The sequence below is a fragment of the Muntiacus reevesi genome, chromosome 1, assembly GCF_963930625.1.
Source record: "Muntiacus reevesi chromosome 1, mMunRee1.1, whole genome shotgun sequence".
Taxonomy (NCBI): Eukaryota; Metazoa; Chordata; class Mammalia; order Artiodactyla; family Cervidae; genus Muntiacus; species Muntiacus reevesi.
Window position 1 is genome coordinate 5,777,644 of NC_089249.1, and position 19,187 is coordinate 5,796,830.

Sequence of the window (19,187 nt, forward strand, 5' to 3'; positions counted from 1 at the left end):
CTGGGAAAACTGATCAACCACTTGTAAAAGAATGAAACCAGAGCACTTTCTAACACCATACACAAAAGTAAACTCAAAATGGGTTAAAGATCTAAATGTAAGACCAGAAACTATAAAACTCCTAGAGGAGAACATAGGCAAAACACTCTCCGACATGAATCACAGCAGGATCCTCTATGACCCACCTCCCAGAATATTGGAAATAAAAGCAAAAATAAACAAATGGGACCTAATGAAACTTAAAAGTTTTTGCACAACAAAGGAAACTATAAGTAAGGTGAAAAGACAGCCCTCAGATTGGGAGAAAATAATAGCAAATGAAGCAACAGACAAAGGATTAATCTTAAAAATATACAAGCAACTCCTGCAGCTCAACTCCAGAAAAATAAATGACCCAATCAAAAAATGGGCCAAAGAACTAAACAGACATTTCTCCAAAGAAGATATACAGATGGCTAACAAACACATGAAAAGATGCTCAACATCACTCATTATCAGAGAAATGCAAATCAAAACCACAATGAGGTACCATTACACGCCAGTCAGGATGGCTGCTATCCAAAAGTCTACAAGCAATAAATGCTGGAGAGGGTGTGGAGAAAAGGGAGCCCTCTTACACTGTTGGTGGGAATGCAAACTAGTACAGCCACTATGGAAAACAGTGTGGAGATTTCTTTAAAAACTGGAAATAGAACTGCCATATGACCCAACAATACCACTCTTGGGCATACACACTGAGGAAACCAGATCTGAAAGAGACATGTACACCCCAATGTTCATCGCAGCACTATATATAATAGCCAGGACATGAAAGCAACCTAGATGCCCATCAGCAGACGAATGGATAAGGAGGCTGTGGTACATATACACCATGGAATATTACTCAGCCTTTAAAAAAAATTCATTTGAATCAGTTGTAATGAGATGGATGAAACTGGAGCCCATTATACAGAGTGAAGTAAGCCAGAAAGATAAAGAACATTACAGCATACTAACACATATATATGGAATTTAGAAAGATGGTAATGGTAACCCTATATGCAAAACAGAAAAAGAGACACAGATGTACAGAACAGACTTTTGGACTCTGTGGGAGAAGGCGAGGATGGGATATTTTGAGAGAACAGCATGTATATTATCTATGGTGAAACAGATCACCGGGCCAGGTGGGATGCATGAGGCAGGTGCTCAGGCCAGGTGCACTGGGAGGACCCAGGGGAATCGGGTGGGGGGTGAGGTGGGAGGGGGGATAGGGATGGGGAATACATATAACTCCATGGCTGATTCATGCCAATGTATGACAAAATCCACTGCAATGTTGCGAAGTAATTAGCCTCCAACTAATAAAAATAATTGGAAAAAAAAAAAAAAGCTTTATTAGACATGACTTAGCCCTTTCATTTACATGTTGTTCATAGCTGCATCCACACTACAGAGGGGGAGAGTTAGTTACCTCAAGGACTTATGGTTTACAAATTCTAATTTATTCATATATGACCTTTTTATAGAAAAAATATATCTTGACTTGTGATATTGATAATCAAAATGCTCATACAGATTGCAAACATTTATATTAATCACTAAGGAATTTGCATAGTGTCATGTAGAGAGCTGTATTATCTGATAATATCAACATAAACTCTCTCATATCTTTTGCAATAATCTTACAGTTCTTTTAATTACCAAAACTACACCTATCTACAGTCTATGGTATATTTTTTTTGAGTCATTAAGAAGTTACAGTTATCAATCAAGTCTAACTTCAGTATTTTCATGTTTCCAATTAAGCTTAAAAATTATAAATGTCCAGCATGAGGGGAGGAAAAAGTAACTGCATGATTTCCCTACAGTGTGGATTCTCCTCAGTAGGGTTTATAAGTTATTTTCTTTGTTTCAGCAAATGATATATCTAAGACTCTCAACTGAGTATAGTACATAAATATCAAAACTTAGTTCAATGTATTATGATTACAGTCTTTCTATAATAATGGTTTAAAAATTTAGGAGGAGTTTAAGCACTCTCCATTATTATTTCAATTTTTGACTTCATGGAAAACAGAAAAAAAAAAATGTTCAGGGCTAGAATTGCATGATCTTGTAAAATTGTTCATATAAATTCTAATCAGTACATTTTCCATATGATGTCATACTCTAATGCTTAAAACAAGAATTTTTAACAAGAAAATCTCAATTTTGTATATAGTAAAACTTTGCTACTGCTAGTTTCTCTACTACTGATTAGGCATATCATTTAAAGAGGCAATTAAAAGAATTGTATATATAAGGTATTATCTCAAAATAGTCACAAATATGAGAAAGTTATTTAAAAAACAAAAAACAAAAAAACCTTAGTTATTGATTATCAAAAGACCAGCTCAACATCAAGCATTTATTTAAATATACAACTGACCATAGCAACTGTAGTCATATTTGGTATCCAGCAACTACAAATTGGCAATAGGCTTGGGTACTTGCCATATAATCGCTACAAAGATTAAATCATGTGCTGCTGCAACTGCTGACCTTCAACACCCCCTGCAGGAGTGAGGGTAGAGAGAAGAAATGAGGCACTCTCTGCTCCAAGAAAACTGCCAGGACAGGTCTTCAGATAGTTAGATACACTCAGGAGCTGATTAATTGTATCTCCCCATATCAAGAAAAGTACTAAAATTCTTCATGGTGCAAATTATTTCTCACAACTGGCAGAAGCTTCACAAGACCAGCAAAAATTCTAAAATAAATATGTGCTTAATTGCATATAATCCCCATTTATCAAAATCACATGTATACTATCCTCCCCTGTACCTCTTTGGAACAGTTTCTCAAGTTTCTCAGAGTTATTTGAGGCACTATCTCCTGGGTTGCTCATATTGCCCACCTAAAAACTTAACACACAACTCAAGTTTTTTTGGGTTACCAGTTTCTTCAGGCTTTTTAAAAGAATTGTTGTCATATACATGTTAATATTGACATTCCCCCAAAGCAGGGTCTGTATCATAATTTTCCCTAAGCAACTATTCATTAAATAGTTTTTGAGTTGAAGAATAATACAGTGATGTTCGAATGGTATCATAGACCCAATGGACATGAGTTTGAACAAATTCCAGGAGATAGTGAGGAACAGGGAAGCCTGGCTCCAGTCTTCTACAGCCGGGGAGTCTGCAGCCCATGGGGTCGCAAAGAGATGAGTGAGCGACTGAACAACAGCACAGACAATGGTAAACTCGATTATGGGAAAAGTTTTTGATTTCTCAAGAAAATGTAATTACATTTTTCTTTTAGTTGTACTGTTTTTCACATAGTTACAAAGTAGGCCACAGTATGAAAAGGAGAGCATGTGCAAGATTCTAGTAGGCTGTCACATTATGTTTATAGTCTTTGTGTAGTAAATTAAAAATAAAGTTAAATATGATTTACTATTCATTTAATTTCTAGAAAGATTGATTTCTGGTCAAATTGTAAAACACTATTCTCTGGTGTGTGCACCTGCTCTGCCTCTTTCTGACTTTAATTTTCCAAAAATTAGTGTGAAATAATGAAATCAAAAATGTTTCAAAGAAGGAAATAAAATCACTCTCATAGTTACAGACTGGAAAAACCAGCCCTAAAGGAAGAAAAGCACATGAGAGAAGGATTGCAAATTGAATGGAAAAGAACTGTACACATATGTATAACCATATATTTGTGTATATGTGTGTGTGTGTATATGAATAATTCAAATTTGAGTAGCAAAAAGAAAACATACATATGCAAATATCCTTGATAAACTGCTGGCAATAAAAATATGAATAATGAAAAATGAATCTAAGGAGGCTGTGTGGATATTAATAAATTTTGAAATTCCTGGAGTTTCATTTAATTGCTTTTCATTCATATGTGTCTAATTCATAAAACAGGACTTTTATTTTTTCATTTGCTTGAGAAAAATACAGTCCTCCTTTCCATTTCCATGAAGGCTTGCTTGACTTGCTGATTGCTTAGGGTATAGATAAAGGGGTTCAGCATGGGAGCTATGGAGGTGTTTAGCACAGCCACCCCCTTGCTCAAAGACACCCCGTCCTTTGCTGATGGATTCATGTACATGAAAATGCAGCTTCCATAAGAGATGGAGATGACAATCATGTGGGAAGAACACATGGAAAAGACCTTTGTCCTCTGGGTGGTAGAAGGGATCCTCAAAATTGTTCTGATGATATATGTGTAGGACAGAATTATTAACGCTAAAGTGAACAATAGAATAAACACAGCACAGGAAAACCCTACTATCTCTAGAAATTTGGTGTCTGAACAAGAAAGGTATAATGAGGGGAAATAACCACAATTAAAATGGTCAATAACATTGGACTTACAGTAATCAAGCTGTAGGAAGAGCATTACTAATGGGAATATGATTAAGAATGAAGCCATCCAAGAGGCCAAGACAAGGAGTGTGCAGACTCTGTGATTCATGATGGTCATGTAATACAGCGGTTTGCAGATGGCAATGTAACAGTCATAGGACATGGCAGCCAGGAGGTAAAACTGGAATCAGTGATTCCCAAGAAAGTGAAAAAAAAAATAAGTAACTGAGCCATACAATCATTAAAAGAGATGGTTTTATCTCTTGTAATAATGGTGGCCAAGAACTTGGGTATACTGATAGTTGTGAATGAAACTTCTACTAAGGAGAAATTTCTGAGGAAGAAATAAATGGGGGTTTGGAGGTGGCCATCCCGCAGAGTCAGGGTGATAATGGTCAAGTTCCCAGTGATGCTGAGCCTGTAGGTGATGAGCAGAAATATAGGGCTCACAACCCGAAGCTGTGGGTTGACAGTCCCAGGAGGATAAACTCTGTTATTTCTGTGTAGTTTCTCATTTTTTCTTCTTCTTCTTTTGAGTAACCTTCAGGAGAAAACACAAAGAGAGGACACAGAAAAGGGGATTATCCATGTATAGCACTGGGATTTGTCTCTGGAAGTAAACCTATTATGCTCTGCTAACATAATTCAGGAGATTGTTTAAAAGTTAATGAAATAGATAACTTGTTTTGAAGTAAGTTTTTACTACATGTCGGATTTGTGTTTCACATAGAATGTTACTTTATAAAATTTCTAGTTTACAAACTGGCATCAGGCTAAAACTATTTTTAAAAATCTTATACAAACAACGTATCCTTCACAGTAAAACCAGGGATTATAATTTATGTTTTTCTCAAACCTAATATTTGCTACATGTTGACACTTAAAAAGAGTCTCCACAGTACCCCCTCCTACCGGGACACTCTTTGTCTTTTCTTCAACCTCAGTAAATCATCCTATCTGCACAGGACTGGAAAAGGTCAGTTTTCATTCCAATCCCTAAGAAAGGCAATCCAAAAGGATGCTCAAACTACCGCACAATTGCACTCATCTCACACGCTAATAAGGTAATGCTCAAAATTCTCCAAGCCAGGCTTCAGCAATACGTGAACCAAGAACTTCCAGATGTTCAACCTGGTTTTAGAAAGGGCAGTGGAACCAGAGATCAAATTGCCAATATCCGTTGGATCATCGAAAAAGCAAGAGAGTTCCAGAAAGGCATCTGTTTCTGCTTTATTGACTACGCCAAAGCCTTTGACTATATAGATCACAATAAACTGTGGGAAATTCTGAAGGAGATGGGAATACCAGACCACCTGACCTGCCTCTTGAGAAACCTGTATGCAGGTCAGGAAGCAACAGTTAGAACTGGACATGGAACAACAGACTGGTTCCAAATAGGAAAAGGAGTACGTCAAAGCTGTATATTGTCACCCTGCTTATTTAACTTATATCCAGAGTACATCATGAGAAACACTGGGCTGGATGAAGCACAAGCTGGAATCAAGATTGCCGGGAGAAATATCAGTAACCTCAGATATGCAGATGACACCATCCTTATGGCAGAAAGTGAAGAGGAACTAAAAAGCCTCTTGATGAAAGTGCAAGAGGAGAGTGAAACGTTGGCTTAAAGCTGAACATTCAGAAAACTAAGATCATAGCCTCTGGTCCCATCACCTCATGGGAAACAGATAGGGAGACAGTGGAAACAGTGTCAGACTTTATTTTTTGGGGGTCCAAAATCACTGTAGATGGTGATTGAGTCATGAAATTAAAAGACACTTACTCCTTGGAAGGAAAATTATGACCAACCTAGATAGCATATTAGAAAGCAGAGACATTACTTTGTCAACAAAGGTCTGTCTGGTCAAGGCTATGGTTTTCTGGTGGTCATGTATGGATGTGAGATTTGGACTGGGAAGAAAGCTGAGCACTGAAGAATTGATGCTTTTGAACTATGGTGTTGGAGAAGACTCTTGAGAGTCCCTTGGACTGCAAGGAGATCCAACCAGTCCATCCTAAAGGAGATCAGTCCTGGGTGTTCATTGAAAGGACTGATGCTGAAGCTGGAACTCCAATACTTTCACCACCTCAAGCGAAGAGTTGACTCATTGGAAAAGACCCTGATGCTTGGAGGGATTGGGTGCAGGAGGAGAAGGGGACAGCAGAGGATGAGATGGCTGGATGTCATCACCGACTCAATGGGCATGAGTTTGAGTAAACTCCGGGAGTTTGTGATGGACAGGGAGGCCTGGCATGCTGCGATTCATGGGGTCGCAAAGAGCCAGACAGGACTGAGCAACTGAACTGAAGTGAACTGAATGTCTGTCACCTAGTTTCTCGTATACTGATTGTTTCCTAGTATAATATAGAAGAGCCAAATGTGTCAGGAAAAAGGCCATTCAGTGCATATGTTTCCAAAAGGAAAATCATTGAAGATAAATATTTATCTACATGACAGATTTCTAAATATTGAGTCAGACTTGCACTCATCTTCTCAATCTCCTACTCATCTGAAGCCCCAGATACTGGAATAAAGAAATCCAGGTCATGTATCTTTTATACATTAAGTATATTGGATCTGTGTCATGAGCTAAGGAAACCAAAGTGTGTCAATATCTAAAATAAAACATTATCTTCAGGAGAAAACTCTTTTTCTTCCAAATTTCTCCTATCTACATATTATTAGCATCCTCTCTTTATATATATATGTGTGTGTGTGTGTGTGTGTATTCTGATTTTTACATTATGCTTTTATTTTATCTACATTAATATTCCCTTAATAGAAGTTCTATTTTGTCAGTCTACTAGTATAGACCATGAAAGAGCAATAAAGTCTTTATTTTGTCATCATAACTAACAGTAGCAGAAATCATTGAGCCAGTTTAATTCAAAATCTGCTTAATTGACAATGGTAAAGTCTTTGACTGTGTGGATCACAACAAACTGTGGAAAATTCTTAAAGAGATGGGAATACCAAACTACCTTACCTGTCTTGAGAAACCTGTATGCAGGGCAAGAGGCAACAGTTAGAACCAAACATGGAACAATGGGCTGGTTCCAAATTGGGGAAGGAACACATCAAGGCTGTATTTTGTCACCCTAGTTATTTCACTTCTATGCAGAGTACATCATGTGAAATGCCAGGTTGGATTGTGCACAAACTGTAATCAAGATTGCCCGGAAAAATATCAACAACTTCAAATACACAGATGAAATCACTCTAATGGCAGAAAGTGAAGAGGAACTAAAGAGCCTCTTGATGAGGGTGAAAGAAAAGAGTGAAAAAGCTAGTTTAAAATTCAATATTTAAGAAACTAAGATCATGGCATCCAGTTTCATCAGTTCATGGCAAATATAAGTGGAAAAAGTGGAAGCAGTGACAGATTTTCTTTCTTGGGCTCCAAAATCACTAAGGACAATGACTGCAGCCATGAAATCAAAAGATGCTTGCTCTTTGGAAGAAAAGCTATGACAATCCTAGACAACATATTTAAAAGCAGAGATATAACTTTACCAAAAAGGTCCATATAGTCAAAGCTATAGTTTTTTTTTTTTTTTTTTTTTTTCAGTAGTCATGTATGGTCATGTATGAATGTGAGGGTTGGACCATAAGAAATGCTGAGCGCCCAAGAATTGATGCTTTCAAATGATGGTGCTGGAGAAGACTCTTGAGAGTTCCTTGGACTGCAAGGAGATCAGACCAGTCAATCTTAAAGGAAATCAACCATGAATATTCAATGGAGCGACTGTTGGTGAATGAAGCTGCAATACTTTGGCCACCTAATGTGAAGAGCCAAGTCATTGGAAAATACCCTGATTCTGGAAAAGATTAAAAGCAAAAGGATAAAGGGGCAGCAGAGGGTGAGATGGTTAGATACCATCACTGACACAATGGACATGAATCTGAGCAATGTCTAGGAAATAGTGAAGGACAGGGAAGCCTAACATGCTGCAGTCAATGGGGTGGCAAAAAGCTGGACACGACTTAGTGACTTAATAACAGCAACAATAACAAATTTCAATATAATTCATTTGTGAATTTTCATTGACTTGTAGCTTTTACATTCTAGTGTCAGGAGGGAAGTTTTTGCAATAGAATACTTAATTTCAAGGTGTGAGTTTGTTGATTTGTAGCATGTAATTTATTGTAACATTGTGAAAATTCTCACAATTTTTTTCTCTACAAACCTGAGCTCTCTTTTCATTTACTCCTCTGTATAGCAAAAAGTAGGGCTGCTGTTGATTTAGGGAAAATTCCAACTGACGTCAATGGTGGTCAGTGCACTGGGAAAAAATGTGACGTTCATGTTAAAGTGAACCTATCCTTTTGCTAATCCTCAATGATTAGAGAAAAAAGTTTAAAAGCACTTATAAAAAAAGCAAGCCTTACAAGGATAATTTCTGTAGACAAATTTATGGCAATTCAAGTATTCGATAGATATTTAAAATTTAAAATCATTGTTCTCAATGAACAATCCTCTGCAATTAACAGCTATTTATGACTCTAATCTGTAAATAATTTCTGAGATGTGAGGTGTTAACCATTCCTGGGATGTTTTTGGTAATGTAGTGAAGAATATATCCAAGTCTCTAAGTCATCATTTCATACTTTCCTTACTAATGGCTCATTCACATTTTTTCTAGTCCCAAGGAACTTAGGATAAAAGCTTCATGTTCCTTTCTGTCTCTTTCTCTTTAATGAACTCTAGTGTCTTGGATAGTTCAGGGTCAAATTAGGCTTGTGGATCTTTGAAAATGAAAATCAACCTATATAATAAGCAAATGTTTGCCATTGAGCTAAATAAAATTTGGTGTTAAATAAAATAACTGGAAATGATTTTCAGGAAGCATCTGCTACTCCATAGTAAATTATAAGTATGACTTCTTTGAGAAAATATCACCAGCATTCCCTAAATGCTACAATTTGAAAAAGCAACAATATGTAAATATCTATTAAGGATTGAGAAATTGTTTTCCTTATTTTATCTAAATTGTGAGACATGGGTGGGAAGCTCCATAAATTCCACAATATAATTGGAAACATAAATTATCTTCTCACATTCTCTTTATGTACTGACTTTACTATTCCTAACTTTAAGACTCCTAAGAAGTCACAAGTAATGCTATGAACAAATATAAACTCAAGAGAGTTTGCACCATCAGTATTAATAAAGGTGCATACGTGCTCAGTCATGCCCAACTCTTTGCAACCCTATAAACTGTAGTCCAACAGGGACCTCTGTCCTTGGGATTTCCCAAGCAAGAATACTGGAGTGGGTTGCCATTTCCTCCTCCAGGGGATCTTTCCAACCCCAGGATCAAGAACCTGGGTCTCGAATCTCCTGCACAGGCAGGTGGATTATTTATCACTGAGCCATGTGGGAAACTCTAGCATTATTACACAGCATTCCAATTATCTGTCTTTCCCTATTAATAAAAGATCTTTTTCTTGGTGTTAGGTTTATAAGTTAGGATAATTTGTCATAGAAGAGAATAGAATATTGTTTAAATTTTATATCTTGGATAATAACTTGGATTTATAACAACCCTAATCTTTTTCTAGAATTATTTGTTCCACTGCTGACTGTGCTTGCTGACATCAAATACCATGTAAGAATTTCATCATGACTGTATTTAAAAAAAATTCATAAGAAGAGTCAATTTAGATTATTTTCAGATTATTACTTTAAGACAATTTTTGAATAGTCCTATAGTTATTTCAGAATTCTGTTTCTCTGACTCCTCTGAAAAAAGGCACCTTACTTTTTCTTAGTGGAAAAGGGGAGTCAAATCAAATTAGTCAGCTCAACACACAAACCCATATGATTAGGAACAATGAAGGAAAAAAATGTAGTCACCTAAATCACTCTTAGGATCTGTGGATTTCCATAGAGATATTCTATTTCTCCCTAAATGTCTGTTTATTAACTAGTATTTATATTTGAAGATAATGTTTAACTTTAAAAGGAAAATAAATTCTTATAAAATATAGCATCAGGTCTTAATTTTAATTATTTTCTGTGGGATTATTGGGAATTTGCATTCTAAGATATCTGGATTAAAAATACAACCTCTCTGAGTTATATGTTTTTTCTCCCACTATGAAAATGAGGATAATATTTCATAGAATTATTGTGATGGCTAACTTAATTAAAAGTAAAATTAAATTATATAAAATTTTAAAGCATGTATTCCCACACAGTAAATATTGTTCTCCTTATTATTCCTACAAATAAAATCAATTATTAAATTTGAGGAAGATGGACCCACTATAAAACAATAACGACCATTTTGGAGGAAACTTACTTGAGAGACAGTGCTAAGGTTTATGTACTTATCTCATTGATCGCATTGATTCATTGCAATAACCTTATGTTACCTTTGAGAAAATGGACAATGAGAGATTAATTATTATAAACAAAAGCATACAGCTAGTTAAAAGTCAAATTGGAATTCTATACCTTTTCCTCCTGAAACTGAAGCATGTGTTACTTATCAGACATATATTCAATGAGCAGGACCAAACTCAGAGGAATTTTCTGAAAATAAAAAATTAGTATGACAAACAGGAAACATAAACAGACTCATTCTCCAGAATCCTTGGTATATACAGGAAGGAATGGCAACCCCAAATTATTCATTATTTATTTCACCTGATGAACTGCTAAGCTAAGAATTAAGAAATCAGTGCTAAGGAAGGTCAAGTTTTCATTGGCTTTAATTTTACAATCTTACCTCTATTTCTACAAACACATCACATTAAGTGGCAGAAACTATTAAAAAAAATTGGTGGCTATTTCAAGTTTAGGTTAAAATATTTAGCATTTGTAAAAATACTCTGTCTCAACACATTTGCAATTATCTTCTTTCTATAGCTATTTTTCTTTGATGCATTTTGCTTTGTAGCCATGGGAGCAAAAATGGTGAAGGATAGCAAGATATCATTACTGTGGTTCTTTATGGACATGATTTTTATATGGATTTTTAACCTGCATAAGCTACATGCTGTTTTATCACAACATATGCCCATGGCTCATGGGAAATACTCAAAGCCAGCAGAGCCAAGAGGAAAATACTCTAAGGATTATGCATATGTTATCAATATTTGTACCAATATTGAATTAGAAAACTTGGTGGACGATGTCCAAAGAGATAGAAAAGCATGAGAAGTAGGGCAGAAACATATGTAACAGTTGCAAAATTTTTGGAAGAGGTTTCCTGAATTTGGTAAATCAGAATTTCCCTAAAGTATAGACATTTATTGATCTTGCTGACTGAAATATTGGGATGAATGAATCTCATGTGTAAACACTACATTTCCTTTCTTGTGTAATAAAATGTCCCCATAAAGTGGCTCACTAAGCTATTAAGTATAAAATAAAGTATTCAAAAGATTAAATAGAGAACAATGAAAAGTAGAATGAGATACAATATCATGCTCAGTGAATTCCCATAGAAGGCATGAGAAAAGTTGGATTAAATCAATTTTAAAATAAAGTCTTCAATATGTTCCAAGAATTTTCACAGGTCATTTTGCTTAATAATGGTGCTAATTGTTGAGAAGTATCTACTTTCCAGAGGCCTCTTTTCATTTGATTGGTGGGCTGGGTTCTGGCAATTAAAAAAACCATAAAACCTAGGAAATCTGCAAAAATTTACAATTCAGATTCCTTTAATCTAATTTTAGAAATGACCAAAAAAACTCCACATCTGTTGACTCAATCACTGCTATTCATTCAACAAACATTGAGAAACTGCTGTCTTAGATACTATAGGAACACTGTAGACAAAATAGACTCAAAATAGATATGAACCCAGTTTTCTCAGCTTGCTGAGGAATTCCAAACACAAATCTGAGGACAGACATCTTCAGAAAAGATTGGAGAGGCCCCCAGAGTCTCTAGGTGGACTGAGCAGTGATGGTTTTGCCTGAACAAATCCAGCTTTAAAAGACTGGGAGAGGTGGCTGTTTCATCAAATGTGTACATAACAACACCAATTTACAAGGGACATAAAGGAGCGAAAATGATGCAAATAAAATGAATCTCAAAAAATAAACCCTAAATAAGCGTAGGTTTATGAACACTTGACAAAGAATTCAAAGTAATTACCATAGATATGAGTATTAAGTTCTGGAAAGTGGCAGTGTTTTAGTTATATTATATTTATTTTTAATTATTTGATTATAAATATAATTTACTATGCATTTTTTATAGAATTAACATATAAATTCTATAAAAATACATAATATCATGATCAATATTTACCTTCAATATATATATTGAATTTCACAAAATAAAAACCTCTACTTTAAAAGTCCAATGCACGAATACATATTATCTTTTTGGACTGAATTTCATGTACTATCACACAGAATATATAGCTTCTCTAAACCATAGGAAACTAACAGTTTTCACCTTGAAAATACATAGGAAATTACACAAAGGAAATTAAACTCTACATTCAAAGTACAGTGTGGCACTTCATAGGATCTTTTCAGGGACTGATTAACAGAATTAAAATGATCTTTTCACAACACACTTTGTCTTACAGAAATACACTTCAATCTACAAAAATTCTGTAGGAGGAGTAACTTTATATATTTTGAAATGTCGATAAGCAGTGCACGGGAAAAACTTAGCTTGGATGTGAACGTAACAGATTAGGAAATCAATAACTGTCATGTGGCAGCTTAACAGGCTATAAAGAGCAGAGGTAGTTATTAATGAGTAGATGGTTAGGAATTTCAGTATTTAACCTAATTGTTCTTTAAAGTGTCCTTTATTTTTGACCCAAAAAAAATTTATTGGCAGAAAAGACTGCTTTATAGACCATGTCTTTGAAGACTTGTTTCACTTGCTGGTTTCTCAGGGTATAGGTGAAGGGGTTCAGCATGGGGGCCACAGAGGTATTTAGAATAGCTAATCCTTTTGTCAATGATGCCTTTTCTCTGGCTGAGGGATTAGCATACATGAATATACAGCTTCCATAGGAGATGGAGATGACAATCATGTGAGAGGAACAAGTGGAGAAGGCCTTTTTTCTCTGACTGGCAGATGGGATTCTCAAAACAATCCTGACAATGTACATATAAGACAAAATCACTAGGGCCAAAGTGAACAGCAAGGTAACCAAAGCAAAGTATAAACCAATTATTTCTAGGAACCATGTATCTGAAAAAGACAATTGTAAAAGGGGGAAATAGTCACACAAAAAGTGATCAATGACATTGGAAGCACACTAATCCAGCTGGAGGAGAAGCATAAGGGGCGGGAAAATGGTCAGAAACCCACCCAGCCAAGCACAGAGCACAAGTAGGCTGCAGAGTTTCCTGCTCATGGTGGTTGTGTAACGCAGGGGCCTGCAGATAACATACGACAATGGCAATTAGAATGCAAAATTCAGTCACCCCCCCCCCCATGAAAATAGAGAAAAATAGTTGGGCTGCACAATTGTAAGAAATGGTCTTGTCCCTAGTGATAATCGCCTCCAGAAATCTAGGGATGCACACAGCATGAAGGAGATTTCTAAGAAAGAGAAGTTTTGGAGGAAGAAATACATGGGCGTCTGGAGATGGGAGTCCACCCAGGTTAGGGTGATGACGGTCAGGCTTCCAGCGACACTTAATACATATGTGATAGATAAAAAGAGGAAAATCACAATCTGAAGCTCAGGATCATCAGAAAGACCTAGGAGGACAAACTCTGTGATCACAGTGTGGTTCATTTTTCTCTCTTTTTTTCTGGTATTTTTCTTCTTTTAAACATACTTAGGTGGAAAGCACATTAAAGGGAAGAGATGAAAGATATAACTCATTGTGACCAATATCATCATCATTAAGGCAGTTCTAAAACATTCTCTAAAATTCATGTCAATGGTATTTTATTTTGATTATCTTATTTGCATTATTACTTAAAACATATTTGTGAATCCTGCTTCACATACTAATTCTCTGATTCTAAATCTAGCAAATGATAGGAAACCTTCATGCAATAAGTTGCATTATAGAGAGATGATAAGTGAAATAAATCAATGCTTTTTTGCTTTGTCCAATTAAATCATTGTAATTTTGTTGGAATAATCCTATAAAATATATGTTTTTCTTTGTTTCTGTCATATATTTATTAGAAGATACTACTACCTAAAACAGAAATGGATGATCTCACTTTCTTCACAAGATCAAAATGAAACTTAAAAAACTAAAGTAACAACTCAATACTTTTATGATATAAGTAATTAATATTTACTTAGCAAATAAAATAAATGTTTAATGATGAAATAATTTAATTACTAATTTTATTTTATTAGTATTTATGAATGTAATTATCAAGATAATATGAGAACACTGTATATATTTTACATATGTATTTACAATAAATAGAATAAATAACCTAATTATTTTTTTAATAGTGGACATATTCACTTATTTAATGATTTGTCTTATAATTCCATTGAAATCATTAATATTTGGCATCTACTATGATTTTGTAGGAATGTACATATGGAAACAGTTTTATGTTTTAGCTTAAAACAATATACAGTATTTATATACTCTGTATTTTGCACTGAAACACAAATTGAAAAGTAATTCCTTGCCTCAGATCTTAGCAGTTCTGTTACCCAGAAAATGCTCAGTGCATTTTCTATTTGAATATCATCTCTTAGCTATTAAGCTTTATGAAAAATTGTTTTATTCCCTTGTAGCTCTGCTCCACATTTTTCATTTGCATGAGATGACTGATTCAAAGGGATATTCCAGATATGTATAGCAAAACCTCACCTATGCATTCACACCTCTCCAGTTAATTCCCAGCTCTGCTGCATACATCTTTCTGTGTATTTGGTTTGCTAAAAATCATGAAAACTCCCTTCTCCTCATTTTATATATGCATACTTTTGCTGTGAAAAATAGAATGCAAAATAACTGCTTCTCTGCTATACACTACCAAATGTCACACTAATCAAATTGGATTTTTTTTCTCTGTTTTATGATGATTCATGAGAATAAAAATGTTTAGAAACCTTAAGAAGATGTAGAAATATACTATCCTCTTCAGTAACATTGATCTAGAAATTTAAGGGAGAAATATTTACAGAAAGAATTGCAAGGGATATTGCAACATTTAGTTTTACAAGTATAGATTCTGGTATCTCTAGGATTAGGATCTGGGGTCCTTCTGGTTGCACTAAAAGCCAAATACTCAAATCTAGTTGTTTTGACCTATGAAGAAAGACATGTATTGATCTAGGAACAAAGCAAAGTCCTGGCTACATCTGTGTTCTGCTGTGGACCATGGGGGATTTCTGGAAGGCCCTCTTGGCGTTCCCAGTAACCTCCTGACTCTTTTCAATAGCAATGTCCCTTGAGAATGGCTATGTTCATCCTACAGAAGACCTCAATGACGACATCTACAAAACAATCACTTTCATTAATCACAATTATTTATTTCATGAGTAATAAAATAGATGCAAAACCTTACAAAATATACTCGATCTACTTTATTTTTAATCTTTATACATGAAAATTTTCTACATATACAAATTTTTTGCTTATCCTTTGACTTTATTATTTTTGGAACTTCACAAAACAAGGTTATTTCACATTTCTAAGTTATATGATAACTATTATAATGCACATAATGTCCTCACAGTTTTTAAAAATTGTTGTTACGTAGGTTAACTGAATAACCTACGATATCCTCACTATCGATAGCAATACTTAAATGCAGTGTCAATTTTGTCCATCTTATTTTTCATCTTGGCCTTTGCATGTCTTTATCATGTCTGACATACTAGTGAGAAATATCACAAAATACAAATATTTTGTTTCTTTAAGGTTCTAGTCAGTGAATTATTGTTCCTTATTTCCTTTGTTGTTGTTTTCATTTTTCCCCAATACTTTGATAGTGAAAATTATATGTAATCAGCTAATAATATGCCATACATTGCTATATAATTATTAATATATAAATAACACATATCATAGAATAGCTACTTTATATTAAATACATTTATATATTTCAATGAAATGTCTTTATTTAACATAAAGAATACAATAATGAATTTATATAATAAAATAATAATAGAGTCACTAATGCAGAACTAGATCACAGCTGGGGGGAAGTCTGCATGAGAATTATTTACTGGAAGAGAGGCATTAGGAAAAAGTACAAAGAAAAATAGAAGAAAATGATAGCATAACTCGTATCTGTGACAGGACATGTACTGTTTTTATTTAACTCAGGAAAGGAGCATTTTGGCAGATGTGTCTCTATATCACAAGGATTGATACCTTTGTCCACTTCATCTTTTTTTCAACTCTATTGAGACACAATTGACACATAACATTGTGTAAGTTTAAAATGCACATGTTGATTTTATTTATTTTTTATGTTAATTTTATACACATATACTGTGAAATGATTATCACAGTGGGTTAGTAAACATATCTATCACTCACATAGTTCCTATTTACTTTTTGTGTGGTGGGAGAATTTAAGATTACTCTCTCAGCAATTTTCATTTATATAACACAGTATTCTGATATCAGCTTTGTGGTGATAGTGATATGATGAATGCCTTTACCCTAAAAGCCCAATTAACAAGGAACAAGGTGACTAGATTAAACCCTCATCTTCATGATAGAGGCTTAACCCAGGTTTAGATCTGGGTTTTTTTTTTTTTCTTTTGCTATGATACTCCAGAAATATGTTGAATTGATTTTTTTTCTTTTTTTTTAAATTTATTTATTTATTTTTTATTAGTTGGAGGCTAATTACTTCACAACATTTCAGAGGGTTTTGTCATACATTAATATGAATCAGCCATAGAGTTACAAGTATTCCCCATCCCGATCCCCCCCTCCCACCTCCCTCTCCACCCGATTCCTCTGGGTCTTCCCAGTGCATCAGGCCCGAGCACTTGTCTCATGCATCTCACCTGGGCTAGTGATCTGTTTCACCATAGATAATATGCATGCTGTTCTTTTGAAATATGTTGAATTGATTTTTTTTCATCCTTAATATCCATTGTTGATCAATGGCTGGAGCCATTATTTTTTTGTGGTACAAAATGGCTCTATTATTTTTAATCTGCTTTCCAATAAGAATTTTGTGCCATAATATTGCTAACACTTTATACATTTTTCCTGTTTCTTGACAGTCAGGGATGATAGTTTGAAGTTATCTGTTTTTATTGATTAATGTTAACACTATAAAATTAAGCAAACACAAATTTCTTGTTTGTTGTGTTTTTTCAAATCAGTCTCTTATGTTGGCTATTATAGCTCACAACCTCATGCAATTACACAACTTTTCTGAGCATCAATTTACATATTTGTAAAAATAAGTAGTGTCTAATCTGCCAATTAGTTCTGAAGTTTAAATAATTATTTTTTTTAAATATGTGAAAACAAATATTTAGACAATCACCATTACTCTTACACTATCTGGAGTTTTATAGGAATACTATAAATAATATATATTTCTTGTAGAGAGCATTTATTCTTTTAGTTCATATGCTGAACTAGGTATGTCAATTTATGCCTGGAATGAAGAATTGATCAATATACAAAAATCAATCATTGTGAGACACTACTTTAACAGAACAAAGGATAAAAATCACATGAGTATCTCAATATATGTAGAAAAAGCATTTGGCAAAATTCAAAAACCTTTCAAGATAAAATCTCTCAACAAACTAGTAATAGAAGTTACCTCGACACAACAAAGAGCATATATGAAAAGCCCACAGCTAGTATTATCTGTTTTTGTTGTTCAGTTGCTAAGTTGTATCAACTATATGTGACCCCATGGAATGTAGCATTCCAGGATCCTGTCCTTCACCATCTTCCAGAGTTCACTCAGATTTATGTCCATTGAGGTGGTAATGCTATCTGACTATCTCATTCCTTTGCTGCCTCCTTCTCCTTTTGCCTTCAAGCTTTCCCAGCATCAGGGTCTTTCCAATGAGTTGTCTCTTAGCATCAGGTGGCGAAAGTATTGGAGCTTCAGCTTCAGCGTCAGTATTTCCAGTGAATATCGAGGGTTGATTTTCTTTAGGATAAACTGGTTTGATCTCCCTGTAGTACAAAGGACTCTTAAGAGTCTTCTCCAGCATCACAGTTCGAAGTCACCAATTTTTTGGTGCTCAGTCTTTATGATCCAACTCTCACATCCATACATGACTACTGGAAAGACCATAGCTTTGACTATACAGACCTTAGTTGGCAAAGTGATGTCTGTGCTTTTTAATACACTGAGTTTGTCATAGCTTTTCTCCCAAAGAACAAGTGTCTTTTATTTACATGGCTGCAGTCACCATACACAGCCAAAAAAATTTTGGAGCCCGGGAAAATAAAATCTGTCACTGTTTCTACTTTTTTCCCCATCTATTTGCCATGAAGTGATGGTACTGGATGCCATGCTGTTAGCTTTTGGAATGTTGAGTTTTAAGCCAGCTTTTTCACTCTCCTTTTTCACGCTCATCAAAAAGATGAAACACTATACTCAAAACTTAAAAACTGAAAGCTTTTTTTTTCTAAAATTAGAAACAAGCAAGGAGGCCCTAATATTCAATATAGTACAGAAAGTACTAGTCAGGATAATTGGACAAAACTGATCAATCAATAAACCAGTCATCTCTATTGCAGGTGACATGATTTATAATAGAAAACTCTACACATTTTGTTAAAAAGTTTTAAAGTTGCAGAAGATAGAATCAACATTAAAAATTTAAGTTGCATTTTTATACTATTAATAAGCTATCTGAAAAAGAAATTAAGTAAAAAATGAAAGTTGCAATAGTACCAAAAGGAATAAGATACTTAGGAATAAACTTAACTAAAGG

The 19,187-nt window shown here is 34.6% G+C and overlaps 2 pseudogenes; both read right to left on the bottom strand.

The window, feature by feature from the left end:
* Nucleotides 1-3,909: 3,909 nt before the first annotated feature.
* LOC136158950 (olfactory receptor 6C1-like) lies at nt 3,910-4,855 on the bottom strand (annotated as a pseudogene).
* Nucleotides 4,856-13,121: 8,266 nt separating this feature from the next.
* On the bottom strand, nt 13,122-14,066 carry LOC136162485 (olfactory receptor 6C3-like; annotated as a pseudogene).
* Nucleotides 14,067-19,187: the final 5,121 nt, after the last annotated feature.